We start from the raw sequence: 13,320 nt of genomic DNA on the forward strand, positions 1-13,320 counted from the left end.
ATTTTCTGACAGAGAATATGAAGTTCAGTGGAGGCAGGATGAGAGGTATCTAAAATGGCCAATGTGTATTGTCACACTGGGAGATGGGATGTTGCATCATGAATTTATCAACAATTTTTTTTTCTTTTTTTCTTTTTTACATCTGAAGTAGTAAGTGTGCCGGCATAAATCCCCTCCAAGCTGCTCGCTCAGAGAGCCGGGGTTAGAGTGAGAGAGAGGAAGGAGAAAATTAGTTTTAAACCCTGCCTGCGATCAATTGAAATGGGGAATGTAAGAGCAGTGGGCAACCAGATGGATGACCTCTCAACTCTGGTGAGTAGCCAACGTGAGTACAAGGAGAGTTGCTTGCTTTGTTTCTCAGAGGGGTTCTCTCAGATATCCACTCTGAAGCAGGGAAAGAGTGCTGGGCCAGATTCCCCTAGAGGTATTTCAGAACTGTTACCTTGATGACATCATCTTGGACATATACAACCTTGCCCTAATGAAAAATAACAAGCCTGATATGGTTTCTCTCCAACATCATCCCAGTGCCTAAATCCGGGGATCTCTCAAAGCTGGACAACTACCGTGGCATCAGCCTGACCTGTACCATTGCAAAAATGTACAACCGCATGATACTTAACAGGCTGCGGAGCACCATCGACCCACACTGGAGAGAGAACCAGAATGGCTTTCGAGAGGGGAGGTCCGCAGTAACTCAGATCTTGACCCTAAGAAGGATCATCGAGGAGGTGGAGAAGAACAACATGACAACGGTGCTGTGTTTTATTGATTTCAAAAAGGCATTTGATGCAATACACAGAGGCGTCATGATGAAAATCCTTAACGCCTATGGTGTTTCCCTCGATTTACTTTGGACCATAGAGAACATGTATTCAAACACAAGGGCAAGGGTTGTGATGCCGGACGGCAACAGCGAGGATTTTGACATCATGGTGGGAGTGTTACAAGAGGACAGCCTCACCCCCTTCCTCTTTATAATAGTCCTAGAATATGCACTGAGGCAGGCAATCTAGGGAAAGGAAGAGGATCTCGGCTTCACTATAACAACTAGGAGGAGGAGGTATCCCACTGTAGTCCTAAAAGGTACTGCTCTGAAGGAGGTTGAGGGCTTCAAATACTTGGGGTCTTGGTCTCAACTCAACGGAGCAGGACCTCAAACTGAGGAAGGCGCTCACATGGAGAGCTCTAAACGGGCAGAGCAGGGGTATTGCGATTTGGGAAGTGCGCCCACTCAGCGCTGTCCGAGTTGCTCACTCCTGGGTACAGTTTTGTAAATCAGCCTGATCCATTTCCACGTAGCTAATAGCTAGCTGGTAGCTAGCTAGCTGACCTATGACCCCTGACGTTTGACCCCTGTGTCACAGGGATGGCTTGTGTAAGGTGCTTGCATACCGCTAGTTAGCTAGTTCCGCCAGCTAGTTCTGCTAGTTCGTTCCGGTAGCTATCGCTAGCTGTAGCTAGTTCACTCAGCTAGCTACTACTAGCTAACTAGCTAGCTCGCTAGAAGGAACACTAGCTAGTTTAGCACTCTATGTTGTGTCCACATCTGGGTTGCTTGGTCCACCGACGCAGCCACCCTCAAAAGTGCTTGTAAATAAATACCCTGCTACAGTATGCATCGAGATATGTCAACCTTCTGACCTGCTAACAGGCGCTCTCCTGTGCAATTCTAATTGGCTGATTTACATTGATTTTTCTCTAATAAATCGGCTGATTCATGCTTTATCGGGTTGGCTGGGACTCAATTTGAATGTGTGGATGACCAGACTGATCTACGGAAATGAAATTGAATGTGAGCTCACATGATCAGGCTGGCAAAGTCAGGCTGTGATTAACCAGTCCCTCTTATCAGGCCGTGTCCCCCTTGTACTCAAGACTGCTGTAATTACCCCTTTTAAAAAACCTACCCTGGATCCAGAGGTTCTAGCAAATTACAGGCCCATCTCCAACCTCCCCCTTCTCTCCAAGGTGTTGGAAAAAAATGGTTGCAAAGCTCATCTCAACCTCAACAACCTCTTTGAGACGATCCAGTCTGGTTTCTGGCTGGCCCACCGCACTGAAACGGCACTACTTATGGTTACAAATGGACTGATGGCTGCTAATGCTGGCTTCCCTTGCCTCCTGAGTCTTCGGGACCTGAGTGCTGTGTTCGATACAATCGACCATTACATCCTCAAATGCCTCCAAAACTCTATCAGTATCTTTGAGCAAGCCCTGAACTGGTTCTGATTCCCAAACTAAATAAATACTACACATATAAAAATGCTGTGCCAGCCGGCATATTATCTGTGCTAGTTCAATCATGTTGTAACTAAGATATCTTTTTCCATGGACAGATTTAGCTACTATTGTACAAATGTAAATTCATAACATCACCCCAGACAATAATTGACAACCCAAACACAATTTGTCATGACAGCACCGCTTAAATAAACATACTGTCTGTTGATGTTCTAAAGACCAGTGGAATTAGGGTGTGTGTCCACCAACGAGCTGTATTTTAGAGCTGGCACTGTTTTCTCGTCATCTACAATGAGTAGGCTGTGCTTTGAACTCTAGAGAGGCTGTGTTCTACAGTAAGTGCTTTTAGCTACAGTACAGTAAGTGCTTTTAGCGCTATAGCACCTGAGCTCTTGTTTTTATAGTTGAAAAAGTTTGACTTTTTTGCCTAAAGCACAGGCTTGCTAAAATGATGTGGTCCTGTAAAAGGCTCTTCTGATGACAACAGTTAGTTTTTGGCAAGACTGCAAAGAGACAGAGCACATCTGCAGGTTGCTATCAGGCTGCTATCAGATTCCTCAATGCGTCTCTTGAATGGCTGGACACTATGGACCTGAGTCAGCTTGTAAGGTTCTAAACAGGACAGTTACTGTATTTGCCAACATGGACATACTTACTAGACACTCGATATCTACTTTAATCTTGCATAACCTAGACATGTTTGCACAATCTACAGTAGGCTGTTTTGGTTATTCTTATTGCACTATATTAGAATTTCTTGTATATTTAGTATCTTTGTATTTAGCATTGATTGTGCTCCTTTGTTGTCCTTCCTAAATTGTCCTGTATACTGCTGTGCTGATGCTGTAACACTGCCATTTTCCCACCTAGTACCTTGTGTGGCACCAAACCACCTCTGCTACAATTATACTGTAGCTTGATAGATATCGCTGAGAGTTTAGGTAGAAACACAGGGGCGGTTCAATATGGCACACTCAGCCAAATGAACCTCTTGAGTAAATATCTCTGGCTTTTTCAATAGCCCCTCTATGACCTTGATCAGTGGGCTACTTTAGCTGGGGAACAAGAAGGAAAATATTGGAGGAAGCATTTGGTACCACGGGAAACCAGCACATCCTTATCTAGCCTCATAAATATCCTGTTCGAGAGCGGCTGGAAAATTAGCTCTCAAAAATACAGTAAATAACAGGCTCCATTCTCAGGGCAGGACAAGAGAGCAACACTTACAGCATTTGTTGTCATTTCTATTTGCCCATGACTGAGTGACATTAAATTATTAATTATGAACATTGAATTATTAGGTTTTTAAAATTCTAATCATCTACGCCTCACAAACAGAAATATCCTGCTTCCAATAGAGGGTGGAAGACGTGGCCAGCAGTTTGACCAGCATTCGTCTGGGGTCATCCCTATATTCCCCGGGTCCTATGTACCCCGGGTCCTACGTTCTAAATACTGTGGTAAGAAACAAATGAGTTGTGAACTGTGAATTATGTCATCTGCGCCTCATTTGTTTGAAGGCCTGAGTTTGGGAAACCAGTTAGCTATAGTTCCCGGGGCGCAAATCCCTAGGTGGCGTTGTCGCATCACTACCACTTGTCACACATGAAACCGGCAACATCACTCTAAATGCTAAAATTCTGATAAAGTTCTGATAGACTCCGAACTGGCCTATAGTATGTTTCTGAGGTCTTGGCATTCGTGTGTGTGTTAGTCTCTGAGGAACATACTTGATGGATAATACTTCAGCCTCATGTTTTTGTTCTCAGCATCTTTTCCATAGTCATACATCTTTTGATGAAGGGGATGCGGCAGTACATAAACCTGCTGTGTGGGTTTAAAACAGGAGGAGGCCGTATAGTGACTTGGCAGGAAATCACAATCACCGTCCACCATCAATAAGTCTCCTGATGAAAAAACAAATCTTTCAAGGGGTTGCCAAACCTCTTTGGTGACAAGTGCTTTTATTTCCTTAGTCATGCTAACTGGTGGTACTCCCATAGGTTGTATAGACAGGCTGCCTCCACTTAGGAATATTGATTTCTCTAAAGATCTGTCAATGTCTATTGTTATTAATTATTAAAATAACCTAATATATGAATCAGAATCAGATATAAACTGTAGATTCCACCACATCACAGAAATGTGAGACTATCCATGACATTATCCCTGCCTGTGTCTTCCTACAGTACATACTAGTGTGGAGATGGTGAAGGGTGATACAGTACAGTATTGAAAATAGGACCATTAGAATATTAGAATAACCATCTATCATCTGAAACTGTGTATTGGGATTGCTTATAGATATGTACAGTACATTAAGGTAATTTTATTTTCAGCTGAGTGTTTATGTCAACATGATTAAATTTGACTGAAATAATATTCTTTATGTGCAAAAAAAACAACAGATGCTCTGGAATGATCTGACGCTGGTGAACTGGCATTGTTTATCATGTAGCTTTGTCAACCTGTCAAACTTTTAATACCCTTGACAAAATGGAATCATGAAAAATGTAAGTTGTTGCTCTGTCGAGACACATTAAATCTACTATCTAGCTTCCAGAGCCAGTCAATACTGTGTGTCTGCTCCATTAAAATCACTTTAGGAACCACGGCTCACCTTGAGACACACTCCAGTCATTGTGTCTTCTTCTGAGCCCAGGGCTGCCAGCACAACCCTACTGGGAAGAGACTTCAACAAGACAACTGTCCTGGAGAGAAAAGCTCTATTCCTGGAAATGTTTCAGTGCCTGTCTGAGCATCACCATATTCAGTAAACACAATTCGGCACAGAGAAAAATCATGCGCTTTTTTGGTGACTATGCAGTAGCAATACATGCTTTAGGTTCAGACATTAATCTTCCATTCATGCAATTTGACCATAACCTCCTGAGACCTGTGCTTTTGTTTGTTATGCATTTTTAATTTGTCTGTAGCTGGTCTGTAGCTTGTTTGTAGCTGGTCTGTAGCTGGTCTGTAGCTGTCTCAGACAAAACAAAACATATTCTTACTATTGTGGGTTTGGGACTTTTTATTTTCTGTTTCAATTGTATGTTATGTTTTTCTTTTAGCCCTATACATGTCAATTAATTTGGGGCAGAGTTAAATCCCCTTTACATTATTACAAACCTCTGTGTCACCCTCAAAACATTTCTGTTCAATTTGTTTAAATCATTTCATTTTGTGGTCATAAGCTACTGTACATTACTGCCTGTGATTCTTGTTTGTGGTGAATCCAAAAGTATTTACTCAAGAATGACAACACACATTTCTGTACCTCACAACTCTTTCCATATCCATGCTGGAAATCTCAATTCAAAGAACACTGCACCAAGATGGATGATTAATGTCATGCAGCTTTTAACTGCGGAATCATATGATTTATGGCAACAGAAATCTATGTAATTTATAACCATAGCCTATACATTTTCAAACAAATCAAGTTATACAAACCCATATAGTTGATAACCTTAATCATATGTATAAATATTGAAATCTAAATAATTATAAGGCTACAGTATTTGTGCAAGTCCAGCTGAAAACATGAAAACATTTTATTTTAGAACGTGAACGTTAGGGTTGGTTGATCTGTCTGTGCTTGTTTATTGGCTGTTCTGCAGGTAACCCCTGTTTCACAACAATATGAACTATGGGTAATTCCCTTAGGCAAAGTTTGCAAAAGTGCAGACTTATGGTAAGGGGGCATTACGCGCCTCAAAGTCTGAGAGTAGTTTTAAATGCAGGCTGGGAGAGGATTTTAAGACTATGGTTGGATGTCCTTATCATTCCCCAAACGTTAGCACTACCGTCTTTACTCACACTCCATTATTTATCTACATACAATTATCTGGCCTGAAATCACTAATATTACACATCATGGCCGTGCTGTTACATCATAGGAAAGTGTCCCTTGCTCTGAAACGACTTCTGCGCACTTCCGTGGAGTTCCCTGGACACAAACCTCTAGAGTCCATCAAGGAGGAATTCTAAAATTCTACAGATTAGCAGGCGACTAATGTTGAAAGCATTCAGTTGAAGTTAACGATGACATTTTAACTATATTCTGTTAATGACATGTGCTGCAACCTCAGACTGGGATCATTCAGTGAGGCTAATGACTTTTCTGTTTGCAGGTTTCCCAATGTGTTAGGCTGCATCGATGGGACACACATCCCTATCATTGCATCTACTGTAAATGGAGACTTCCTGAACACGCATTAATGTGCAGGTAGCCTACATTGACTGCTGTTTGAAAATTACAAACACTATCCATCACAATATACTGTAGCCTACATGACCTCTGATTGTAGGGCCAACTGTACATACAGTAGCATGCACCACACACACATACAGTATCACACAGTACTCTTTGTACACTTACTACACTCAACACACTCCATTTGTATTTTGTATTCATATTTTGTACTGCTCATTTACACTGTCCTGTCTGCACTGTCCCATCTTGTCTCTGCACCCTGTCTAATGTTGTCTCCATCAGTGTTATGCACCATTGACTGAAGCTAATTCCTAGTATGTTGCAAACTATCTGCCAATAAACCAATTGTGATTCTGAAAATAATAACTCTCATTCTCGTCACTTTTTTGTGCAACTTATTTTTTTTATTCAACAGAATAGTGAGACAATTCCCGGCTGACCAGCCCTCGAGGACCCGCCCCACCACCGGGGAATCTTCTGTTTGATTTTGACCTTTTTTTCTGTTTGTTGGTGGAATAAATACGCGCCCCGGCGCTAACGAGTGCAGCCCCGACCGGAACTTCCCTTTGTTTCCCCCTGGCCTACCACAAGGTACAGGCATTCTACTGTATACACTGTAAAAACATACCATACCAGGGTTGTCTCATTAGTGAGACAGTCAAACAAAAAGGAGGACAAATGATACATAACATTAGGTTTGAAATAAAAAAGCAAAGAAAAAAAAAGAAATGAAAAAGGTACATATATAAATATGTATTGTACATATAAACAATACCTATACGCTCGGCTGGTGCCCATTTCCTGATACAATCTTTCACTTTGTAACCTACCTGAGTGAGTAATCTCCTCCATAGTTTGGATATTTTTCACTAGACAACCATTGTTGGTTGTGGGTCGGTGCAAGGGTCTGAAGCCATTTAATTGTGATAATTTTCTTAGCCACAGTTCGCAAAATCTGGAGGAGATGGATGTTTTTTCTACCCTCAAGGCCTTGAAAATGAAGCCTGAGATGGCAGTTTTGAAGTCCAAGTCTTAATGTTTCTGCAAGAATCGTCTTTTTTGAAGATGCCTAAATAAGTTAGTTCTAGGCACACCAAACTTCTCCGTGAGCTGCTCAAATGATTTAAGCTGACTAGAATGAATAAGCTGGTGAACAAACGTCAGACCTCTCGCCATCCATCCTTTGAACCCAGAATTTAATTGGGACGGCACAAAGTCTCTGATGAAACCAACTGGGACCAGACTAGAGGCAGAGGAAGACAATTCAAACTTTCTGTACCTCCCTCCATATTTGGATTGTGAATCTGGACCACAAACCTACAGAGTCGTCTTTAATCCCATGGCTAGAAAATGTTAAGACTACCAAGTGGTGCTGTGTACATAAATATTTTTCCATATTGAGCCACCTAGTAGATACATCATCAGTAATCCAAGTGGATAAGGGTCTAAATTGAGCTGCCCAATACTTGAGATTGGGAAAGGCCAGCCCAACAGCAGTCTTTGGAAGTTGTGGGGTTTTGAAACGGACCCTACGGAGTCCGCCTTGCCAGATGAAGCATGAAATTAGTTGATTTAGTGAGTTGAAAATGGGAATAGGTATTAGAGACAGGGGCAACACATTCCATCTATCCATTTCCTCTCTGATCCTGTTAATAAGCCTGATATAGTTAGCTTCATACAGCTGGTCTAATAAAGGCGATAGATATAGAGATATAGAGATGCCCAAGTATTTAATGCCTATATTAGGCCACTTAAACAGAGAAAAGGGACTTTGTTTGCTGAGATAGTCTTACCAATATCTAGAACATCGGTCTTATCCACATTGATTTTATAGCCTGAGTAATATCCAAAAGTTACTCATGAGACATGGGATTGATGTTTCAGGGTGCGATAAATGAAGGACATTGTCTGTGTATAAAAACACCTTCTTCCTCCCCAACTGTAACTCCTTTAATGTTTTCCTCATCCCTTCAGCTGAGCCAGAGGCTCTATACAGATGTGGAATAACAGAGGAGATGGGCTACAGTCTTGTCTGGTCCTCTCTCTAAGCTGAAGGGACTATATATGTTACCATTTAGACGCACTGACACCTTCGGACTAGAATACAAAACCATAGTTTACAAATGTTGGTCCGAAGCCAAACTCCCAAGAGACCTTTTTCACCAATAACAGAGTTCAGCCTGCGTGACAAAGCATGGTTAAAAATTGTAAGTCACAATTTAACAAGGATATTGGACGATATGATCCACATACTGTTGCATCCTTCCCTTCTTTGTGAATCACTGAAGCCATGGCTGTGTCAATCGACCACAGAGGCAACCAGGGGCCACCGTAGTGTCAGGTGGGGGTGTAAGGTTTGACCATGGCCTGGAAATACAGTATGAGGGAGCTCTTCCATTCATTGCGCTGTAGGCTAGTACCAGAGTTTTAAACTGGATGCAAGCTGCTGCTTGGAGCCAGTGTAGAGAATGGAGAAGGGAAGTTGGGAGAACTTGGGGTGGTTGAACACCAGGCGAGCAGCAGCTTTCTGGACAAGCTTCAGAGGTTTAATGGCTGACACCGGGGCACTAGCAATGAGGGAGTTGCAGTAGTCCAGGCCAGAGATGACAATGGCCTGGATGAGCACCTGCGCTGTTACGTTAGTGAGGAACGGGAGAATCCTCCTGATGTTGTAGCAGGAATCTGCAAGAGCATGTAACAGATGTGATATGTGCTGAGAACGACAGTTGGTCATCCAGGGTCACACCCAGATTCCTCGCAGTTCGAGTTGGCGAATGTAATGTAATGCTCTCTAATGACAGCAAAACTTCGACATCTAGAAACTAAACACAATGAGCTAGCATCAAAACCACCAGATTTTTTCGAAAGGAAACTTAAGGCATTACGAGGACAAAGGCAAATAATTCAAGTCAGGTCAGCCTCACCTGACGCTTCATATTGGACGTCGCATTGGCAGATAAACCACACAATATTGGAGAAACCAGTGCTGCCAGCTGCCAAGGAAATGTGCTCCATAATGATGGGACAGCAGACGGCTAAGCTAGTCCCTATCTATCAGACAATACAGTAGCTTGCCGCATTTTGGATATAGCATTGAATAGGATTGGCACAATTCCGTGTGTGTGCGTGTGTGTTTGTGTGTGTGTGTTGTGGAAGGGGAATGTGTGTATATCAGAGCTCTCTGAAGGGATGCCCACTGTCTTAAACTTTGAAAACCCTTGTTCCAGAACATAGTGATGTTGGAACTTAATTTACACATTTTACTTGATCAAGATTTATTCAAAGAAGAGTTATCTTACTGTAATTTAGGGTCCTTAAATAAAGAGGATGTCAGACGAGAAAAACGTTAATCCGGGTTTATTGCTTTCATGCAAGGTGATACAGCAAGTTACAGTCCACACAAAGCTAAGCCTTATCACATTGATGTTATGTCTTATAAGCACAAGATTTACATTCTTCCTGCCTAAACAAGGTTTGGCCAAACGGCCTACAGTTGTCATTGGTCAGCCTTATCAGTACAGATTTCAATTGGCCATTCTGCTCGTTCCCATCTTGGGAAGGACAGGAAATGATAAATGGTGCCCTGCTCTGGTGCAATGAATATTACTCAATAGTCCTTGCCACATCCTAACCTAACACGGATGACACCACCAAAATAGATCCTGACCTTTGGAGTCACGGCCTGTCCTGGAGGTGTAAAACCCACCTCAATAGAGTGAAACTTTTATGGAACATGACTCATCACAGAGTAATGGCCGCTTGTATTGTTATGGGTTTGGCCGAACCACCTCCCTTATACTATGAAATTCATAAAAAAAAACACATTAAATGTGGTTAATGGTAACATGGTAGCTTTGTACCTATCTTTTCAACTGTAGTAGATATGCAGTTGAATACTGTCTGAATATACTTTCATTATGCAGTATTTCAAGCCACTAAATAGCCTTCATATTACAAAGGATGGGTGCAGCATGGGTCAAGGAAGAAACCATTAGATTTTGGAGTGGATCCGAATCACTTAGCGGATCCATGAAAACAAAATGTTGAGTGAAGTAATGATTCACTAACAGTTCAAAATATGTATATGATTAGTCTCAAGTATGTTTCCTTTAGTGTGAAAGCCTTGAACATACTGAGTCTTTTTTGTAATTGCATTTCAGTTTTATTCAGTAAAGCACAGTAGCAGGCACCCTCTGTCCTAGGTGGTTAATATTTGACGAAAATAATCCAGTTTGCAAGATCTCGTCTGTCTCACATATTGTATCTACCTGTTAAGGTCTCTGTAGTGTGTACTTTGGTCTAATGTGTTCCTCTTAGAGAACAACATATTTATCATTCTTGAACCATGCAGCGAATGACCAAATTGATCAATTATTCTGAGAAAGTGCAGATTCTGCATAATGTCAGCTTCTTAAATATGCAGAATTCGCCATTGCTGGATGAGCTATTCATTTCTATTACTACTTGGCATGCTTTTGTTATTCAGGGTTGATTTGATTTCATATTTAGAGTAATGGGCCAGGTGCGAGGTTCAACTGCAAAGTCAGTAAGGAAGTTCAGAGGTACAGAATGAAGATGGAAAGTGATTACTGTATGTGAGAGTATGCCGATTGGCCTAATGTATGAGCTAAACAAAATGTGCTTTCAGCTCCAACAGCAAGACACATTTCAGTTGTTCAGATGCAATCTATCTTTATTATCTGCTACTGTCAAAATGCACAAATTTCTTGATCTGAAAGATTAGATTCAGAACTGGATGTGTTTGGATGTTGATTGTATTTGTTTTTGGATTACTTTGAAATGGCCAAAAGACCATTATGCCTTATAATCAAAAGACTATTATGCCTTATACTGTAAGCATAACGATTTCAATTGTAAAGCCTGGAAAAAGATTCCAACTGGATTTAAAGAGTTAAATGAAACTACTGAGAGAATATACATGCTGCAAACTAATTTCCACAGGAGAAAACACATAATAAAACAAATTATGAAAACATTCCCAACATGTTCTGCTACATTCTTAGAACATTCTTATAACAAATGATTGCTCACTGGGTAGCTTGATCTCAGATTGGGTGAATCTCTAGCCTTTGTTTTAGCCTGGTGAGACATCCAGAATATAAATTGGATGAATCTCTATTCTTTGTTTCACCTGGTGACCCATCCTGAATTTCATTTTCCTATCATTCACTCCATAATTAAAATCCATGGATAATATTGATATGGGGTGGAGCAATTGAGGGATATATTGCGTCTTTGTTAGCGTGATGGTCGAATGGATCCTATTTGATGCCATTGTTACCACAAATCTAGGGAATTGTTGTTACAGAAAACAACTTCCACGGGAGGTCGAACTAACAACATTTTCCAAAATACTATTGATAGACCCAGGAGTCTGTCAGCTTTGCATCGTGTCACCTCTCATTGCATTCTGAACCATACTTTATATATTTATTTGTGCTCTGTACGGTAAATATAATGTACTGTAGATTGATTACTTTTGTGAACTGGGCTAGCTGGGTTTATGTTTTATTCCCACAATGCATATATCAAAGACATGGTATGAGAATTGATTGTGCATGAAAGGGAAGAATGGCAATCAGGCTGATTACCAGGCTGATTAACATAATTGTGAATGGATGACAGAAAGTTTGTGTGCATTAAGACTGAGTGTCGTCTGGCTGGCTCAACACCTGCTTATAGCCACCGGCCTAATCCTTTCCGACAGCCGCAGGGAGAGTGATTTATGTCTAGTTGCCTGTGATGGTGGGTGCGTATGTGCATCTCAGTGCCAATGCTATACCATATACTGTACTTTTCTTTGGACTATTTAGGCCACACACTCTTATCACATCCAACGTAGGCTGATAGTTTCTTCCTCCAGCTACTAAGGTAAAGAGTCACCCACTTAGCTATCATCATCATCATCATCATCATTATCTTTCATCATTATCATTTTTTCCCCTGGTCTTTCAAGAAGTCCCAGACTAGGCTTATATGTCCAGATTAATGCTCTTTATTTTATATTTTGTAGACTATAATATATGAATTGGAACTATCACAAGGCCTCGTCTTGACTCTTAAATAGATTAGCAGATGAGCTTTAGAAGGCATAGCTTCCTTTTTGTAAATATTAGATTGGGGTGAAATGATTATGACAACACTTGAAAACGTCATCAACAAGGGACAGCTCCTTACGATGTACCTTACGATGAACCTTACTATGTATCTTCAGACACCCACTAAGGGATAGTCTGGGAAACACTCGTAGGAAAAACCTACCCTTTTTTCATGTGAGAGAGTAAGATCAAAAGGATGTTAACTAACTGTGCTGGATGGAGTCCACACACACACACACACACACACACACACACACACACACACATAGCAAGAGACAATATACACACATTCTAATCATTGCAGTGGCCTCCACAAAGAGCAGTGTATTGATATCCTGTTATCAAATGTGAAACCTCCTCTTACATTTTTACATTACATTACATTTACATCACAAATAAATATGTATCATATTGTAATTTTCTAGTTGAATATTATGCTTGTGTGTGATTGTCAGTGCAAAGAGGGAGACACATGCAGCTGTGTGCACATTGGCCAATCAGTTTGGGGCTGAGCACCCCTAAAGGTTTGATCCTAGAATTTCCCCTGCCTCTCTCCCTCTGCTTTCACTGGGGCGGTGAATGAGCAGCCATGTTTGGGTGGCTCTGTGGCACCCTCCTTGGGTCAGATCCGCTCCAAAATTGAATGGGTCCTAAGTTGGCTGATGCTGCAACCCTCCACGTGTCTCATGAAAATCAGTCTGGGAGTTTTTGCGTTGTCCTGCTAAAAACCCAACCCTAAAC

This window comes from Borostomias antarcticus (assembly GCF_949987555.1).
Source record: "Borostomias antarcticus genome assembly, chromosome: 11".
Lineage (NCBI taxonomy): Eukaryota > Metazoa > Chordata > Actinopteri > Stomiiformes > Stomiidae > Borostomias > Borostomias antarcticus.